The sequence below is a fragment of the Garra rufa genome, chromosome 9 (assembly GCF_049309525.1).
Source record: "Garra rufa chromosome 9, GarRuf1.0, whole genome shotgun sequence".
Lineage (NCBI taxonomy): Eukaryota > Metazoa > Chordata > Actinopteri > Cypriniformes > Cyprinidae > Garra > Garra rufa.
Genome location: NC_133369.1, coordinates 38,132,863 through 38,154,154, shown reverse-complemented (window position 1 = coordinate 38,154,154; position 21,292 = coordinate 38,132,863). Strand labels below are relative to the sequence as shown.

The 21,292-nt window shown below is 37.4% G+C and overlaps 1 protein-coding gene across 2 annotated transcripts in view; it reads left to right on the top strand.

The window, feature by feature from the left end:
* The first annotated feature begins 837 nt into the window (after window positions 1-837).
* Window positions 838-21,292, top strand: part of osbpl3b (oxysterol binding protein-like 3b) — a 98,591-nt gene continuing 78,136 nt past the window's right edge. For both annotated transcript variants that reach the window (XM_073846683.1, XM_073846682.1), the window contains exon 1: window positions 838-1,156. The gene's annotated coding sequence lies outside the window, so the exon portion shown is untranslated. The remainder of the gene's footprint in view (window positions 1,157-21,292) is intronic.

Below are 21,292 nucleotides of genomic sequence, written 5' to 3'. Positions count from 1 at the left end.
AATTTTACAAAATTGTAATCTTTCCAAGGATTCACTATAGAACTAGAAAGAGAAAAAGTTAAATGAAAATTCTATCATGTTCTCTCGTGTTGTTCCATGAGTTTGTGAGTTTCTGTCTTTTGTTGACCCCAAAATAAGGTATTTTGAAGAATGTTGGTAAACAAATAGTTGACAGAAGTCTTTGACTTCGATAGTATGTTTTCCACACATGCGGCTACCATTGTTTGTTTACCAACATTCTTCAAAATAATCTTCTTCTGAGTTCAACAAAAGAAAGGAACTCATACAGGTTTGGAACAATTTGTATATTCATATTCAGGGTCTTTTTGTCCATTTATGGTCCATCTGAAAATGTGTGAAAAGACACCAAAAGTTTAGGAAAATCCCAGGAATTATGCCATATACAAAAAGTTGTTTTTATACAAAGTGACTTTAGAGTGACCTTCACAATGACCAGCATCCACCACCAAATAACCTATTTAAGATGCCAAGCTGCTGACCAGGAAAAGCAGTTAAGCAAAGATCTATTATTAAATTACAAAATGTCGGCATTCTTTTAAAAAAAAACACTTTTTTAGTAAACTAACCAAACGGCAGCAAATTTAGGTCCTTAAATTTTTTCAGTCACATTTATTTGAGCTCTGCGCTTTGAGAATGCGGCGACGTCACGGAAAAGGTGCTCTCAAAACTGATGAAGCCCCGCCTCTGCGAATGACGTAGGTGGTAATTCCCCCGCTGATTGGTTAAGGTCACTTTCAGTTGCGTCTGTGAACCGCTCGCGGAACCCACGCGTCCAGCAGCACCGTTTATTTGCACAGTGAGCTTGAGGGCAGAGCATCTTCAGGACTCGTTTTTGACACATCACTGGTTACTGGTTACATTTATCGTTATGTTAAATAATACCTGTTTGTTTTAATATTTCCTTACATCCAGTTTTATTGCTTCGAGGTCTGTTATGATAATACCCTACGTAAACTCCACAAGGGAAAACAGCCTCATAACGTTAAATCTCTTTGGTTTGTTTGTTATTATTTTTCGCTTGACACCTTGACAAGATGCCGCACGGATACATTTCGTAGTAGTGAATTTCGCAGTTTTCTTTTCCTCCGGAAGTGGCGGTCAGTCTGGTGTACCACTAGTAACTTCAGTTTAAAAGGTAAGTTAAGTTAAAAACTTCCTCGATATGAGCGTAACGTTTGCAGATAACTATGTCACTGTTTTTTATTATGCTTTACACAATTTTATTAGCCCTACATGCCGTGCAATCCGAAAACATGTCCATGCATGAACGCAAGTAATGTAATTACCAAGTCGAGACAGTGTTGAAGCGCTATAACATCTGATGCATTTAGGAAACTATTTGATCCCGGGCGTGGACGACAGAAATAAATGTACTTGTAACAAAAATCCATTTTGATAACATAATAGTCAGTGTTTTAGTTTGAGAGTACGTAATGATTGCATAGGCTATGTATGTTGAAGCCTGGCTGTCATTTATAAACAATAGTTACACAATTCATGCACATATTAAGGTATTTACTTAATGCACAGGGCGTCTTTGTTTTGTATGCCTGTCAAAGTTATCCAGTCATTTAAATGATAGACCTTAGTACGCATGTGTCTTTCTGTATTGATGACTTAATCTCTTTAGATGCAAATAGCTCATTAAAGTTGTAGTAGGAAATTTGGTGCTTGCACTTCAACATGTATTAAATGACAAGCACTCTGATGTGCAACTTACAAGCTTATCTAATTGTCTCAGTTAAAATGGCATGTTAGTTAGAAGTGCAAATGATGGAGGAGATGATAATGCTTTGATTAGAAACCTGAATGTGAAAGTATGTGTTTGAGAGGTCTGAATGTGTGAACTACTGGGTGTTTGACTCCAAACACTATCTGAATGTGACAAGAAGCAGTGTATCCATTGGAAATACACTCTTTTGTCATTTCCCTGTCACCATGGTAACAGATTGTGAAATGTGTTTTCTATGTATGTACTAGTCCCGACCAGAACTGTGTGCCAGTGAAGTATTTTTTTTTTTTTTTTTTGTGCTACCACATGATTTAAAGAGACAAAGATCTGCCTCAGCGGCCAATTTGTGAATTTTTTCACAGCAAGATAAATTGGGGGTGGACTGACTTTTATCTCCCTTCACAGCCATTGGGAGTAGAAGCCATGAGGAGGATGCTGTCTCTTTCTCTCTCCCCCTCTCTTTATCTGTCACTTTCTATAAACAGTACTCCAAGAAACACAGACACCCAGACTTCAATATATTGCAGTTTTGGAAACTGAACACAACAGCAGAGATTTCTAAAGTGATTATTTCACACTGTATAATGCTGTGAAATACAATGCATAATGAAATCCCAATATTTTTATTGACGCACACGACACAAATTTACACTGAGTCAGAGCGATTGTGTTTGTAAATTTCTGCAGCTTGTGTCAGAAACATGATTGGATAGAACAGGGTGTCAAATTGCCCTGTGCGTAGCTTGAACTCCAGTTGAATTTTGCAGCGATGTGTGAAAAGGCTTGTTTTTGACAGGCTGGACTAAAAATGGATCTGACAGGCTGCAGATGTCTTCAATAATGTCTTAAATTATGAATGACAGCAGTTAATCCTGCCTCATGATCAGTGCCACCATGTCTGAGAAATACAGTTTTAACCTAGCATGCAACTTAATGTGTTAATTAGTACAGTAAATTGTGTCATCCAAGATGTTCATGTCTTTCTTTCTTCAGTCGAAAAAAAATTAAGGTTTTTAAAACATTCCAGGATTTTTCTTTTTCTTCCATAGCACGGGTATGTTTGTAGCAATGGCCAACAATACATTGTATGGGTCAAAATTATTGATTTTTCGTTTATGCCAAAAATTATTAGGATATTAAAGGAGTAGTTCACTTTCAGAACAAAAATTTACAGATAATGTACTCACCCCCTTGTCATCCAAGATGTTCATGTCTTTCTTTCTTCAGTCAGAAGGAAATTATGTTTTTTTGAGTAAAACATTTCAGGATTTCTCTCCATATAATGGACTTCTATGGTGCCCCCGAGTTTGAAGTTTTGAACAGTATATACCTTTTTTTTTTTTTAAGAAAATGGCTGATCGTTTCGCTAGATAAGACTCTTGTTCTTTAGCTGGGATCATGTAGAGCCCTGTGAAGCTTCATTGAAACTGCAATTTGGACTTTCACATCACTGATCCCCATTGAAATCCACTATATGGAGAAAAATTCTGGAATGTTTTCTTCAAAAACCTTAATTTCTTTTCGACTGAAGAAAGAAAGACACAAACATCTTGGAAGACATGGGGGTGAGTGAATTATCAGGACATTTTAATTCTGGAGTGAACTAGTCCTTTAAATTCAGTGGTGTGGAAATAAATCAACAACATATTGCCAGCTTTTATATAAGTTATCTATATGCATCTATCTGAATAATGTCTTTTTTTTAATTATTCATTTCAGGACTTTTATGTAATGTTGATGCATTTGCATTTAATTGTTATTGTTTAAAATGTTATAACATTGTTATAATGTAAATCAATCAATTTGATTTTGGATTTCTACATCATTTTAGGCCATAACTGTGGTCTAAAAATGATAAATATTTATGTTTAATCAACAGCCCCAATTTTTATACTTTATATACTTTAAATGTAATTTATTCACATCTCTTTGGAGATTTAGAGTAAGTCCCTTCTGCTCACCAAGCCTGCATTTATTTGATCCAAAGTACAGCAAAAACAGTACAATTTTGAAATACTTTTACTATTTAAAATAACGGTTTTCTATTTGAATGTATTTTATAATGAAATTTATTCCTGTGATTTCAAAGCTGAATTTTTAGCATCATTACTCCAGTCACATGATCGTTCAGAAATCATTCTAATATTCTGATTTGCTGCTCAAAAAAAAAAACATTTATTATTATAACTGTTAAAAACAGCTGAGTAGGATTTTTTCAGGTTTCTTTGACGAATAGAAAGTTCATCAGAAGCATTTTTCTGAAATAGAATTTTTTTGCATTATAAATGTCTTTATCATCACTTTTGATCAATTTAAACCATCCTTATTAAATAAAAGTATTCATTTCTATCATTTGTAAAGTATAAAAAATTATACTGACTCCCAAGTTTTGGAATTTTTGAATGGTATAGTGTATGATGTTACAAAAGCTTTTTATTTCAGATAAATGCTTATCTTTGGATCTTTCTATTCATCAAAGAATCCTGAAACAAAATGTACTCAACTGTTTTAAATATTGATAATAATAATAATAATATATGTTTCCTGAACAGCAAATTAGTATATTATAATGATTTCTGAAGGATCATTAGACAGCTTTGATCACAGGAATAAATTAAATTTTTAAATATATTCAAATAGAAAACAGTTCTTTTAAATAGTAAAAATACTGATTTTGCTGTATTTCGGATCACCTTTGCAGGCTTGGTGAGCAGAAGAGACTTCTTTAAAAACATTACAAATTTTACTGTTCAAAAACTTTTGTTTGGTAGTGTATATTTAAATATAGCTGCAAGCTTGAGAGTTCTGGTTCAGTTGCACAGGGATGAGATGAGTCCTCTATATATGTCCATTGCCCTTCCATATCATCCATTCCGACATCTATTTCTGTGCTTGGTATGTCCCAGACTGGACAAACCTAAAGGATGCATTAGAGGCTGTAATTTCTTTTCCATCAATATTGTATTATGGTGCCATTATGGTGCACTTTCCATTTCTTCAACTCTTTGTGTACTTCCTACAGCTTCTCCGTTTCCCACTGTGCAGTCCAGCTCTCAGGTTAGTGGCTGTGAGTGTGAAAAAACGGCTTTATACACAGTATAACTTTAAACCGTGGGAACGTGACTGTGCCAAAGCATTCAGGAAGAATTTGACAGGTTGAAGTTCTGTGTGGACAACCACATAGTTGTTTATTGGCTTTTTGGTTTCACCTCTTGCGACTGCAGCTGTGCAGGTAATCTTCCTCAGTATGGTGCTGCACATAGCTGTGTCCTTTAACAAGAAAATACACATCTTTATTTTCCCACCAGGACAACAGCCTGAGCTCAGGACCGCTTTACGAAATGCTGTTGCCATAGTCACAGTGTGAGGTGAAATAAGCTGAGCTTGATAAGAGACATCGGGAGGCTGGTAGTGGTTTGATTCTGTGAGTCTTTCATTCTTTACTTATGGGAACTTCTCAGCTCTTAGCTCTGTGGTGGATATGTATGTAATGCGAGTTTGTATAGGGCTTTGAGAGCAGATGCTGTGGTTGCTCAAGCGCAGTGGCAGGTGTTGCCTCCGTCTGCCTTCCTCATCCATTAAAGATGTGATTTCTAAACCTAAACAGGTGGGTGAGGTTACAGCTAGATGGAAAGACACCGTTCTGTCTCAGACCTGTCTGGTTTGCGCTGCATTCATATGTTGCTTATTTAAAGCAGTTTGTGTTTGCATGCTGCACTGAGCCAAAATCTGATATCTTTAACATTGTGGGTAAGCCTTGACTTAATGACATATTGTCTCATCATGTCATTTCAGACAGTCTGCGCTGTAGACAGCTGATGTCAATAGCTCAGCTCAACTTGCCTTTGGTGTCATTTAATTACTGTCTTTCTGTTATAGAAAGTGGGCAGTTTTCACAATAAAATCTTGTTCCCTTACAGAAAACACAGCAAACAAATAGCATTTAAATATTAGCATTACATTTATTTATTTTATTTATTACATTTATTCTGCCTCCTAAAGCCATTACAAAATATTTCATGTTTTTGGGAATGGAATTACTTTTTTCTCAAACATTTTGTCATCAAATAATGATTGATAGTGATAGTTGTTCGTGAATTCCTTGCTTGTCCTGAACAGTTAAACTGCCTGCTGTTCTTCAGAAAAATCTTTCAGGTCCCACAAATTCTTTGGGTTTTCAGCATTTCTGTGTATTTGAACCTTTTCCAACAATGAGTTTATGATTTTGAGATCCATCTTTTTACACTGAGGACAGCTGAGGGACTCATATGCAACCTTTACAGAAGGTTTAAATGCTCACTGATGCTTCAGAAGGAAACATTATGCATTAAAGGTCCCATATTGTACACATTTCTGGATGTTTATTTTAGTTGTTGATGTCCTTATTATAGGGTTGGGAATCGAAAATCGATTCCGATTCTGGAATCGGATACTTAAGATAAAGAATCGGATACTTGTTATAATATTAAAATTTCGATTCCTCGTTTCGATTCCTGGTTGCATTTTTTCCATCTAGTGATCTGCCAGGACCTTCCGCGCGTGCAATCTGCCAGGACTTTACGTGGTAATGTAAACATCAGTCGAAAAGATGGATCACGGTAAGCGTTTAAAAGTGTGTCTACGCTTTGTAAAAACCGAAGACAAATCTACCGCTGCACGCAAACTTCATCTTAGAGATCTGCAAGGGACGGATTTTAGTCCTGCGCCCGCCCACTCCAGAAGGAATATATGTTATTTCGTCCCGCAAAAGCCCACATAAAAGTCACTTATACCCCCGCGGGAAGACAGGTATCTACTTTATCTCTTGGCTGCATGAAACAAACCCTCCCGGTAATGTAAAGGCAAAGATGACCAGAGTAATAGTAACGAACTCGCGCGTGCCTAATGTATTCATTCTTGTATATCGGAGTCGTACATTAGGCACGCATAAGTCCGCTGTTGATTCACAAACTATTCATGCTTTCGGTGCTCTGATCCATAGTATTTTTGCGTGAAATTTCACAATATTTGCATAGTTTTCAAAATGAATGTCCTGTGAGTTTTTTATAATGAATGCTTACCCATAGAGGTGGATCTTGTAAGGGTCAGTGGTGTTTAAGCACATATGAGCACCAGCATAAACAGATTTACAATGTATTTACTGTATTTTTCATTTATATGTTTATTTTATAATAAATATAAACAGTAGATATTCAGTCACTTAAGAAAGAGTACTCTGAAGTTGTGAAGAATGTCTGAATTAAATAATTTAGGTGCTTTAAATCTGTATGTGTGTATTCATGTTAAAAAGTTAGAGCAGAGGATTTTCTTTTAAATTCAAAAGTATAGCTTTAATTTAAAGTTTGTTTGATTTTTTTTTTATAACATGCAGGAGAAAAATAAAAAGGCAAAACTAATGTTTAGGTTAATAAAAAAGGTTAAAAAATAAACACCTTTAGAGGAAATGTCAGGCATAGGGGGGCCTTGCAAAACTGACCCGAGAAGAAGGGGGACCTGATATAAAAAAGGTTGAGAACCCCTGTAATAAAATAATATGTTGCAAGCTAGCACTGAAAATAAACATGTTTAATATACTAATGTTTGACTTTTGTGTTTGTTGGTTTTTTTTTTTTACTAAATCGGAATCGAAACTGGGAATCGAAAAGAATCGGAATCGATAAGTGGAATCGGAATCGGAATCGAAATCGATAAAATTCAAACGATACCCACCCCTAGTCCTTAAGAATATATATTTGCGGTATAAGTGCCAAAATCCATCTCAATATATTTTTACAGCTCCTTTTTTAGGAGCTCTGTCAAAAACAGGTTGATTTTGGCCCGTCTAATTAATATTCATGAGCCTCTCTTCTGATTGGCCTGTTGTTTTCTGAGTGACGCACAGCCAGGCCAACCACAGGTAACTACGTCATGTATGCTGTAAGCGAGCTCAGAGCAATAGAGAGAGCCTAGCTTGCTGATACTCAACAGGATATTTCAGAATGATCATTAATGTTTTTTCTTTTTCAAACACCGAATGCAGTAAGCTACATAACTGTTGCTTCAGTAAAGCCCCTTTCACAATGCGTGCTGATTCTGGAAAATTACGGGAACGAGCGCTGTGTGAACAAAAGCCAGAACCATAAAGGCAGTGTTGTAGTGATGATGCACGTTATCATGCGACTCTTCACGACGAAAAAATATGTGCAAAGTTGTATGAAGCGGCGATCAGGCAGAGCCAGCTCCGCACTATCAGCGCTGAAGCACAGTTTGTTCAGGTTAGTTTAGGTTTAGTGAATCGTACACGTCGCATTACATCTCACATCCAAATGTCACATGTCTTTATGGGTTGTGTGTAAAGCACGCACAGATTCCGGAAAACAACTGTGAATGAACCAAATTAAACAACTCATGGGACACATTATCCGTGTATTTACCGGAATCGCTGAGTGAAAGAGGCTGAAGTTGACTGCCACTGGTCTCTTATGTTCACGTTGTTCGGAAGCCTGTGCAATGATGTAGTTTCCTGACATCCATGGACTGAACAACGTTTTCTCGACTTGTTTTCGTGTTGTTGTTGCTCAACAATGGAATGGATGCGTTGTTGTCTGGGTTTGACAAAAGGAGGGTGGGACAGTGGTTGGTGCTGGGGTGGTGACTGAAGGCGGTGACTGAGTAGATCGGACATCACATCTTTACGGAAGTCACAGCGTCTCGTGAAAAGAAACAGCTACTTTAAACAGGCTGTGTGCAGTTTACTGTGGATTGACTGCTTTGAAACTCATATGGTAGTTACATAGCCCCTAGACCTCAGTTATCATGAAAAAAGCCAGGAAATTTCGATTTTGACAATATGGGACCTTTAAGAGCCAGGGGTGTACACTTGACAGAATGAAATGTGTACAATATTCTTATTTTGCCTAAATATCATACATTTTCATTTAGTAACCTTCAGAGGCTACAGAAGATACTTACCGGTACATGTTTTCTGGGAAACAAAATAATTAAAATTTACCCTGATCTTCAAATTCCTTCTGAAGCATCAGTGAGCTTTTGAATTTTAATTCAGGAGTGAGCTAATCCTTTAAATCTGTTCATCACATAAAATTACATTTTTATGGGTTTGGAATAATGTAAGGTTTAGTAAATGACAAAATTTTCATTTTTGGGTGATCTATCCCAAATAGGACCCAGAATTGTTAAAGGTCCCATATTGTACACATTTCTGGAGGTTTATTTTAGTTGTTGATGTCCTTAAGAATATATATTTGTGCCAAAATCCATCTCAATATATTTTTACAGCTCCTTTTTTTAGGAGCTCTGTCAAAAACAGGTCGATTTTGGCCCATCTAATTAATATTCATGAGCCCCTCTTCTGATTGGCCTGTTGTTTTCGGAGTGACGCACAGTCAGGCCAACCACAGGTAACTACGGTCATGTATGCTGTATCTAGCCCAAAGCCATAGAGAGAGCCTAGCTTGCTGATACTCAACAGGATATTTCAGAATGATCATTAATGTTTTTTTTTTCTTTTTCAAACACCGAATGCAGTAAGCTACATAACTGTTGCTTTAGTAAAGCCCCTTTCACAATGCGCGCTGGTTCCGGAAAATTACAGGAACGAGCGCTGTGTGAGCAAAAGCCAGAACCATAAAGGCAGTGTTGTAGTGATGATGGACGTTACCCTGCGACACTTCAGGACGAAAAAATATGTGCAAAGTGGAATGAAGCAGCGATCAGGCAGCTCCTCACTATCAGTGCTGAAGCACTCCTTCATCAGGTTAGTTTCAGTTTAGTGAAATGTAAGCGTCGCATTACATCTCACATTAAAATGTCACATGTCTTTATGGGTTGTGTGTAAAGCATGCACAGATTCCGGAAAACAACTGTATGAACCAAATTAAACAATTCTGGAACAAATCATGGGACACATTATCCGTGTATTTACCGTAATCGCTGTGTGAAAGAGGCTGAAGCTGACGTGCCAGTGGTCTCTTATATTAACGTTGTTCGGAAGCCTGTGCAATGATGTAGTTTCGACATCTAAACAGGGTTTTCTCGACTTGTTTTCGTGTTGTTGTTGCTTAGCAATGGAATGGACACGGTGCTGTCTGGGTTTCACAAAACGAGGGTGGGACGGTGGTTGGCTTTCGGGGTGGTGACTGAAGGCGGTGACTGAGTAGATCGGACATCTTTACGGAAGTCACAGCGCCTCGTGAAAAGGAACAGCTACTTTAAGCAGGCTGTGTGCAGTTTTCTGTGGATTGACTGTTTTGAAACTCATATTGTAGTTACATAGCCCCTAGACCTCAGTTATCATGAAAAATGCCAGGAAATTTCGATTTTGACAATATGGGACCTTTAAATTCCTTATAATTCCTATGTCATTGGTAATATAATAATTTATATCTCAACCAATCACATTGGTAATTTCATCCAGATATTGCCTTTGTCTGTTAACAGAATACCAGGACTACACAGTGAGGAAAAAAATTACTTGATCCCCTGCTGATTTTATACGTTTGCCTACTGACAAAGAAATGATCAGTCTATTATTTTGAGTCCAGAAAAACACATTTCAAAAAAGTCATACAGTGATTCGCATTTTACTGAGTCTAATCCGCTATAAATCAGCAAGATTAATGGCTCCCAGGTGTCTTTTATACAGGTAAAGGGCTGAGATTAGGAGCACTCCCTTTACGAGAGTGCTCCTAATCTCAGTTTGTTACCTGTCCAAGGATGTCAGGGACAAGATTGTAGACCTACACAAGGCTGGAATGGGATTCAAGACCATCACCAAGCAGCTTGTTGAAAAGGTGACAACAGTTGGTGATCATTCGCAAATGGAAGAAACACAAAATAACTGTCAATCGCCTTCGGTCTGGGGCTCCATGCAAGATCTCACCTTGTGGAGTTTCAATGATCATGAGAACGGTGAGGAATCAGCCCAGAACTACACAGGAGGATCTTGTCAATGATCTCAAGGCAGCTGAGACCATAGTCATCAAGAAAACAATCGGTGACACACCACAAAAATGAAAGACTGAAATCCTGCAGCGCCTGCAAGGTCCCCCTGCTCAAGAAAGCACATGTAGGCCCATCTGAAGTTTCCCAACAAACACCTGAATGATTCAGAGGAGAACTGGGTGAAAGTGTTGTGGTCAGATGAGACCAAAATCAAACTCTCTGGCATCAACCCGCCATGTTTAGAGGAGGGACGCTGCTTATGACCCCAAGAACACCATCCACACCATCAAACATGGAGGTGGAAACATTATGCTTTGGGGGTGTTTTTTTGCTAAGGGGACAGGACAACCGCACAGCATCAAAGAAGCTCAAGAAGAAGGACATTAAGGTCCTTGAGTGGCCTAGCCAGTCTCTAGACCTTAATCTCATAGAAAATCTGTGGAGGGAGCTGAAGGTTCGAGTTGTCAAACATCAGCCTTAAAACCTTAATTACTTGGAGAGGATCTGCAAAGAGGAGTGGGACAAAATCCCTCCTGAAATGTGTACAAACCTGGTGGCCAACTACAAGAAATGTCTGACCTCTGTGATTGCAAACAAGGGTTTTGCTAAGTCATGTGTTGCAAAGGGTTTGTCAAATACTTATTTCACTTTTTTGTTATTCTGTTTCTCACTGTTCAAATAAACCAACCATTAAAATTATAAACTGATAATTTCTTTGTCAGTGGGTAAACATGCAAAATCAGCAGGGGATCAAATAATATTTTCCTCACTGTATGTGCACCTCAAAAGTTTCATAAAGTGAGTTCATCTCATGTGAAAACTGCTGTCTCCAGTGTCTTTTCACTTCCAAACATTTTTTTTAAATGTAGCCATGATTAATGTCTGAGTCATGGCAATCCAGTACTTCAATTTTTCACATATTTTAGAATCCTGTAAGAATTCTGCAATATTCATGCTGTGTCATATTGGTAGCCTAATAAACACTGTTTTATTGTAGTGTGGGTTGCCTCATGGAGACATGGTGGTCCCATGTTGAGATCACATAACCTGCTGAATATTTATTTCATCAGCAACTCTGCATTAGAAACAAAATTAATCATCACTTTTTCTCCACAAAGTGAAAAATGCTCTTTTGTCATGCTGCATGAAAAAAATGACCAAGTGCACCTTTGAGGGATTTTTTTTAATCCAAGCTCATTTGAGACTATTAAAAAACCTGGCAGTCATAGAGAGGGCAAGTGTTTCTTGCTGGACCGGTTTTCTGGTCTAATAAGTCTTGTGAATGGAATGCATAAAAGGTCAGAAAATTAAAAGACTTGAGCCAGTTTGCAGAGACGGTTGAGTTGTCAAGCTCCAGAGGTCATCACTAATTGGCTTCTCCTTAGCCTTAATAAATATTAAAGATAACAAAGAGCTTCAACATGTTTCTTTAAAGTTCCCCTGCTGTTCTTGCCACTTTAACATACCTGTATGTTAAACTAAAGGGTCTGTGGTCTAAAATAAATAAATTTGCCTTAAATAGAAACATATCAAAACACATCTGCATCCCAGCAGCCTGTGGAATGGGGCTTCTGGTGGAGAGATAAGGGTTATTGTCCCTGTGTGATCTGAGAAGTCTCATTAAAGACATCCTGCTGAAGATACGAGGCTATATTCTCCTGCACTAGACTGCAGTCTAAAGTGGAGCTTTATTCAATCTGAGCTGTGATCGGGTGTTTTCAAATGGACGCTGATTGAATAGATGTATTGCTTTAGCCTTCCTCTGCTTCTCTGAGCTTCTCTGGATGCAGTTGAGTTTGTAAGTGCAATATGAATGGGATTTAATATTCTGTCATCATGACTGCTTCGGGTTACTATATGTTATAGTATGTCGCTTTTACCGAGTTGAGAGCATCAGAATTGGCCTGGAAGGTAGGATAAAGCTCTTATCCGGGCTTCATTATTGGCTAATTTACTCTGTGCCCGTTAATTATCGTACATTAGAAACAATATTTCAGAGAGGTGGACACTGAAACGTGAGCCCATTTTGCCTTTGTTTTTCAGAGTCTTTCCATTTTAGCAACAAAATGGAAACCTTTTACTGGTGTTCTCACTACATGCACTTTATTTGTGCCAAAGAATCAGACACAAGCCCTGCTAAACAAAGACGCCTACACAGAAAATAAATAGCTAAAGTTTGGCTCGCTGTCATTGCTTTGCTTGTGAGGAAATGTGTTATCACAATGTGATAATTAGCCGTCCTACATTGCATAAATTAGTTGGACCTTTGGTATCCAGATTCACCTCTTGTGCATTTTCTTAATAAATATCATTAAAAGAAGTGCTGATGTTTGTATGATGTGATGATGTGGATTTCTAATTGGAGAATCAGTGGCTATTAATATCAGTGCTGTGCCTAAAGGGCTAATTCATTCAAAAATGGTAATTCTGTCATTAATTACTTAGTGTACATCGTGTTACTCTGGTGAAGGGCGGCGGAGACTGCCACAGAAGAGAAGAATTGCTAAATAAAGTCGTTATTTTTGTTTTCTTTGTGTATTCTTGAAGTTTCATAAAATTATGGTTGAACCACTGATGTCAACAATGTCCTTACTACAGTGCCTTGCAAAAGTATTCATACCCCTTCATTTTTTTCACATTTTGTTTTGTTGCAAAATTACTTTTCCACATCAATCTTCATACACCATAATGACAAAGCACAAAACAGGTTTGTAACAACTTTGCAAATTTATTAGAAATAAAAAACTGAAAAGATCCTGCTCGAAATTTAGCTCAGGAACATTCATATTGCTTCTAGATACACTTCAAGTGGAGTTAAACTGTGGCAAATTCATTTAAATGAGTATGATTTAGAAAGGCACACACCTATCAGACAAGTTCTAACAGCTGAAAATGCATATCAGAGCAAAAACCAAGTCCTGATGTCAAGATAACTGCCTGTAGAGCTCAGTGACAGACTTGCGTTAAGGCAATGATCTAGGGAAGAGTTCAGAAAAAAATCTGCTGCATTTTAAGGTTCACAGAAGCATGTAGCCTCCATTATCCATAATGGAAGACGATTGGAACAACTAGGACTCCAGCCCCCATCCAAGCTGACAGAGCTTGTGAGGTGAAAAGGTGAGGCAAAGAATGGCAGATAATTGCCAAATGCAGATGTGCAAAGCTTGTCACATCATACCCAAAAAGACTTGAGGCTGTGAAAGTGCTTCAGGTATGAATACTTATGCAATGTACTTATTTCAGTGTTTTATTTTTAATAAATTTGGAAAATTTGCAAATCTGGTTTTTGCTTTGTCATTATTATGGTCTATGGAGTGTAAATTGATGTGGGGAAAAACTAATTTAAAGCAGTTTAACATAATACTGCAACAAAACAAAATGTGAAAAAATGAAGGGGTATGAATACTTTTGCAAGGCACTGTACCTTTCTAGGCCTTGGACATGTCAATTGCATTGCTGTTTATGCAGGGTCTGAAAGCTCTCAGATTTCATGAAAAATATCTTAATATCTTAATAACCTCTGATTATTGAAGGTGAAATGTGTAATTTCAGTGCTACTTGCTATAACAAACAGGTAGCCGATGTCACACTGTTGGTTGAGCCAGAAATGTTTTAAGTGCCACAGTCTTTGGAAAGTCTACCTAAAAATGACTGTAGAAGTGAAATATGGTATTACTTTGTGTACAGAGCAGAAACTGTGTTTTTGGAAAATGTTTCACGTGTTTTTTTGTGTATACAGTAAGAACAACAATTGACACTATTGACTTTCATAGTCTGGATAAAAAATGCAAAGACATATTTTCAAAATAATCAAATGTTTGTGTATTGTCCATAAATAAGAAAGTAATCCAGGTTTGGAATGACTTAAGGGTGAGTAAATTATGATTTAAGTCATACGCTACAGTCACAATATACAGTGCATTGCGTAAGTATTTATACTTCTTCATTTTTTTCATGTTTTATTATGTTTCTGCTTTATGTTAAACTGCTTTAAATAACTTTTTTCCACATCAATCTACATTCCATACACCATAATGTCAAAGCAAATGCAGAATTGTCATAACTTCGTAAATTTATTACAAATAAAAAACCTGAAATAAGTACATTGCATAAGTATTCATACCCTTAACTCATTACTTAGCTGAAACACTTTTTGAGTATGATGTGACAAGCTGTGCACATCAACATTTGGCAAATATCTGACATTCTTCTCCTCACCTCTTCACCCCTCAAGCTCTGTCAGCTTAGATGGGGACAGATGCACATTTTCAGGTTCTCCAGAAATATTGGAAAAAGGCTGTGGCTGGGCCACTCAAGGACATTCACATAGTTGTCTGTAAGCCACTCTTGCTGTGTGCTTAGGGTCATTGCCCTGTTGGAAGGTGAACCTTCTGCCCAGTCTGGGGTTCTGAATGCTCTGGACTGGGGTTTTATTAAGGCTATCTCAATATTTTGGTGCACTGAGCTTTTCTTCTACTCTGATGAGTCCCTGAGTCCCTGCCGCAGAAAAACAGCCCCACAGCATGAAGCTGCTACCACCATACTTTACTTTTGGGATGGTACTCTGCAGGTGATGAGCAGTGCATGGTTTCCTTCAAATATGATGCTTGGAATTGAGGTTCATCAGACCAGGGAATCTTGTTTCTCTTTGTCTAAGGTTCCTTTAGGTGATTTTTTGAAAATTTCAAGTGTGTTTTCATGTGCTTTTACTAAAGAGAAAAATGAGTTTGGTCATTGCCAAAAAATCCAAATCGGTGGAGTGTTGCAGTGATGTTTGTCCTTCTGTAAGTTTCTCTCATCTGCATATATAATCATAGAGCTCAACTAGAGTGACTATCAGCTTCCTGGTCACCAGTGTAACCACAGCCCTTCTCCATCAATAGCTCAGTTTGGCCAGGAGGCCAGCTCTAGGAAGAGTCCTGGTTGTTTCAAACTTCTATTATTAAGAGTAACGGAGACTACATGCTTCTGTGAACCTTTAATGCAGCAGAATTGTTTCTGAACTCTTCCACAGATCTGTGCCTTGCAAAAATAGTGTTTCTGAGCTCTACATGCAGTTCTTCTGATTTTAAAGGCTTGGTTTTTGCTTTGATATGCAAGTAATTTAAAGCCGTTCAACATAAGGCAGCAACATAACAAAATATTTAAAAAGAAGGGGTGTGAATACTTTCACAAGTCACTGTAACAGAGGTAGATACAGATCCTTTCTGTTATGACAGAAGCCAGAAATGTTTTAAGTGCCACAGTCTTTGGAAAATCAACCTAAAAATGGCTGTAGAAGTAAAATATGGTATTACTTTGTGTACAGACAAAGCAGAAACCGTATTTCTTGAAGAAAATGTGAAAAAAAAAAATGGACTGGGAGTTTTTCAGGCTACTAGTTGTTAAATGGATGGAGGCAGATCTTAAAGGGAAAGTTCACCCAAACTCTGCTGTGGTACATGATTGTGCATCAAAGACTGACACGAGAAGGCAGAGAAGAAACTGTTGAATAAAGTTGTTTTTTTTCTCATAGATTCGTAAAATTTAGGTTGAACCACTGATGTCACATGAACTATTTTAACAATATCCTTACTACCTTTTTGGGCCTTGAGCATTTCAGTTGCATTGCTGTCTATGCAAGGTTAGAAAGCTCTCGGATTTCATCAAAAATATCATAATTTGTTAACAAAGGTGTAACGGTTTTGGAAGGACATGAGGGTGAGCAATGACAACATTTTTATTTTTGAACTATCCCTTTAATGCAAGCTTGCAGTGATTTGTAAGGAAGAGGCAGGGTTTAAGCGGACTAAATTTGTCACCAGAGAGAAGTTTTGCTATGGCAAGGTTTTATGCGGTGCTGTTAATAAAACAGTGTTCTGTTTTATCTCATCAGTCATTTGAGGCAGTTGCCTACAGTATCGATTTAATATCACTACCGAAGTACAAGACCTTTGTATTGCACTGAAGCCAAAATGCTTGTATCGATTCAACCTCTAACATGCAGTTATATTCAGAGGATTTGTCTTAAAAATAGTTTAAAGTCAAGGTTGTGCAGTCTGCTGTTGCCATTGTATTTCTGCAAGGCGGTAGTTTTATTGGGTCAGGCCCTCAGTCTCAGAGCTGACACAAGAAAGTCTTCTGTGTGAGCAGAATTTTCCTGCTGGGCCTCTGAGGGTCCGCTGGGACTGAACTGCCCTGTTTGCGTTCTTGCCAGAAGAAAGATTTCTGCTGCTCTTACACAGTTCTGCTCACAGTGACATCTTTAAAATATTCTCTTCTTTAAGATACGCATGACTTCCAACAGCCATTCACAGTGTCTCTGCAGAGGTCTGACCTTGTAGATCAAAGAAGTTGACGAGATCTTGAGCAAACATCCGTTTGCTCTCTGTCAAAGAAGATGGTTTTCCCCGACTTGGATATTGTCGTCTTCCCCCTCAGCTCTAATGAGTCAGTGTTTGGCATGATCACGTCAGATGAAGAAAGGGAGGGCATGTGGTTTTCAAACAGTCTGAATTCATGTTGAGAGATTTACAAGGAAGGGAGGGGCACAGGAAGCAGTGCTTGTGCGTTCAGAAAAGAATCAGTCGGAAAAATGTCTCACAACGACTTCATGGACTGCATTAACAAGGAATCCTCCCACGTTTTGTCAGAACTATTAACTCTTCTATCTCAGCTAGCGCTGCGAAGAAAATGTCAAATTTGAAGGTCAAGAACGTGAAGTATTTGAGTGATATCATAGTTTCCAAAGCACACCCTTTTTGTCTCTGCCATCTCATCTGACATCACTGAATAAGACATTTTTACCTAAATTCAACTATCTGAAATATTAGGAGTTATCTTTACAGTTCACTAAAGAGCTGTTTTTCAATATTCTTACTGAGTGCCGCCAAGACTAATGGCAGTACATTTGTAAATGTGAGCGCGCTCCGTTTGGCTGGCACTGTATTTTGGAGGCTGAAGCACCAGGGTTTGGCAGGCGCTCAGATAGAGCTCTACAGCATCTCATGAGGAAGAGAGCACATCTGTGCATTCTCATGCTGGAAGGAGAAATCAGCCTTGAATACACTTGAGTGTCGCACTTTCAGCGTAGACTGCTTTGTTGATTATAATGGTCGCAATTTCAACACATCACGATGCTCTGTTTATGTCCAACCTAAAGTGTAAATGCAGTTTGTTTATGATTGCTGAGCAACACACAACTTGGTGCATTAATATCTAGATGGTTTTCTGTCAAAATGTTGATGTTGTTTGTTTTTGAAAATTTGTGTTTCCATTTGCTGCATTATGCTCATTATCTTGAGGTGTTTTATTTGTAGGGCCGTGCAGTATTGCAATGTTTCACTGACGATGCTGTATTGATACTTCAGGACAATCGATTTATTTGTGCATTCAGGTTACTCTTTATTAATAAATAAGCAGGTAATCTTAAAAAGCACTAACTCTGAGACTTAGAGCCTCCGAATATGGAGTGCTCATCATATTTCACGCCACTTTACTCACAATCCATTTATGATATTGTGATGATTCATGATGTTGCAATGTGCAGTTTCTTAAAGCCAGTACAGGGAAGGCTTTGCAAAATCATTGCTTGTGGATGAAATTAACACATTAACAGTAAAGTAACATACTCAGATGTAACAGTTAAAAAAATATTTCGAACAATCAAAATATATTATAATGTAAATATTTTAAAACAAAGAGTTTACATACACCTTGCAGAATCTGCAAAATGTTTATTATTTGACAACTGAGGGACTCTCAGTTGTCCTCAGTGTGAAAAGATGGATCATACGGTCATTGTTGGAAAGAGTTCAAATGAACAAAAATGCTGAAAACCCAAAGTGTATGTAATTTTTTTTTAATTTTTATAAATTCAGCTATTCAATTTTTTTTTTTTCTTGTGGACCATGTGTAAACGTCTTTCATGTGAAATATCTTATTCAGGTCAGTACTAAATATAAAAAATAACATGCATTTTGTATGATCCCTCTTGTTTTGGTAAAAGAATCGACATTTTGTAGATTCTGTAAGGTGTATGTAAACTTTTGAATTAAACTGTATAGTCCTACAAAGCTGTTATTATCAGAGCACGTGTGAAGAGCATAGTGGAGAGTAGAGCAAAGGTAGTGTCATCTTACCAGCGTTGCCATGTTTTAGCACAGTAGCACTATTGCAGGCAGGAAAAAGTATAGCCTACTGCATAGAAATGTTCAGCGGACTTTGCTTTTCCGTAATCTTGGCTGCATTCGAAAACCTCCTTGCTGAAAAAACAGCTTAAACCAGCCTAGGCTGGTTTGCTGGTCTTAGCAGGTTTAAGCTGGAAGTAGCTGGTTTTAGTGGTCTCCCAGGCCAAAACCCCTCTAAACCAGCCTGCTGACCAGCTGTGACCAGCTAAAAACAGCCTGTTTGACCAGATAAACCCAGCCAACCAGTATAGGCTGGTTTTAGCAGTTTTTTTCCTGCATGTCTAAGAAGCTGACTTGTTGCCTCGCTGCCTTATCTGGCAATGATTTCACAGGCAGCGTTTGTGCATGAAGGCAACTCACGAAATTGATTTCAGACATGCTTCTGAGGCAGTGTAACGATTTAATGATCTACAATTAAATAGAACAAGTTTTGAAGAGGATTGTGGGATGTCAAAGGCATTGAAGGATATATCTATGCTGCCTTCAAAAATCAACAAGATGAAGGTATCTCAGGAGGCAGGAAGTGTTAATCGAAATTCAGTTTTGATTTCGATTTTGGCTTCAAACGATTATAAAAATACAAAAATCAGGATAAAACGATTATTGCTCCCAAATCTGCCCCCTTTCCAGTGGTGCGCTTTCACTCCTCTATAAATGCCCAATTTGACATGCAAATCAGTAAAATCATGTAACGTGACTTGCATAAAATGGGACGTGCTTGATTTATTAATGGCTATTTGATGTTGTGTTTTTAAAAGCACGAAAGAGAATTTGTGCTGTTCTGTGTATGTGTTCAGAGACAGAACAGAACACAGACAAGTGAAGTGAACGTTTAGCTTAAGATGCATACCTGAGCAGTCAAATACATGCAATTATATGTCAAAATGTGGTGTTTGGTGATTATTCATGTAAATTTTGAACTTATGTCTCAAATTAATGTAAACAGTTGAGAATGAAAATACTTGTGTAACAGTATATTGGATCCGTGCAGCTCTTAAAGCGGCCACAGGTAATATTCCTTCTGCCGTCTCTGTGCTTAATGTTAATCAAACAACAAAAGACAAAGACAAAATCACTCACTGCTCTTGACTGAAGGACTTTTGTAGTTTTTTTTTAAAGAAACAAAGCAGGTTTAATTCTTACAGTGAAGACTATGCTGTTTTATTTTACATTCAATTAATGACATTAAATTTCACAAAAAAAAGTTTCATTTATATCTTTTTTTTTCTTTTGTATTGCTGTTTTTAAATTAATCAATCATATAAAGTTCCGGACCCACTCATAATCGTGTTAAATAATCGTGATTACAATATTGACCAAAATAATCATAATTATGATTTTTGCCATAATCAAGCAGCCCTGAAGTGAAGCTAACTTTTGATTTGAACGTGCCTTGATGCCTTCCTACCTTTAAATGTGTCTTCCAAAGGCAGATTTTTTTAGTTTTTGGATGCGGATAAAGGGAGAAAGACACCTGTGTGCTAAACACCGCTGGGCGGAACGACGCGGCCAACTCGATCTCATGGAAGTTCGTACACAAAATTTGAATGGATGGAGTAGAATTATGTAATATATAAACATGGTTGAATTACAGAAAAAAAACAGTACCGTTACATTGATATACATTTTTTTGCATCATAAAATAATATTTAGATTACACTGCAGTCCTCGTTTAGCCCTTCAATTTATGCTCGACTGACACCACACAGCATGTTCTTCTTGAAGTGTTTGTAAATCAACTAGTGTGTCTGAAATAGGACAGGTTAATGTTCTGCTCAGGGAGACAGATGGAACAGACCAACAGGACACTACACTGATTTCAGTAGAGCTGCTGAGAGACATGCTGAGCAATTTATCATAATGAAAAATTAGCTAGAAGTCATGTCTGGGCTCCAGTTCTAACTGAGTGTGTACTTTTGCTAAAATAGTGGTTTAAAATGCAAAGTTCAAATACAATTTTTAAATTATAGTTTTCAAAAGAATTAAAAGCAAATGAATGTTTATTGGTTTTAACACCAATTTACTCGGAAAGTCTGAAATTAGCAGCAAAAATGTGACTAATATACATTTTTTAGTGCAATTGAATTGCCAGCAGAACAATTTGTGTGAAAGATTAAACAACTCAGAAAGACTGAAAGCAGCCCTCGAACTGCATATACTTAACTGCATAAATTTTGTGTAAAATCTGATGATCATATTCTCCGGCATATCTTGGATTGATCCAAAGAGCATTTTGCGCTCTAATGGAACATCTGATCTTTTGTACAAATGAGTTGACATGGTCAGTGTCACAGATTTGATTATTTAATTAGATAATAAATTGAGAATATTAAACCATTATAATATTTAGAATGTTTAAAAATCGTAAAACCTTCTGTTCATTTCCATGTTTAAATGACATTTTAAATTCCAGATTCCCAGACTTTTA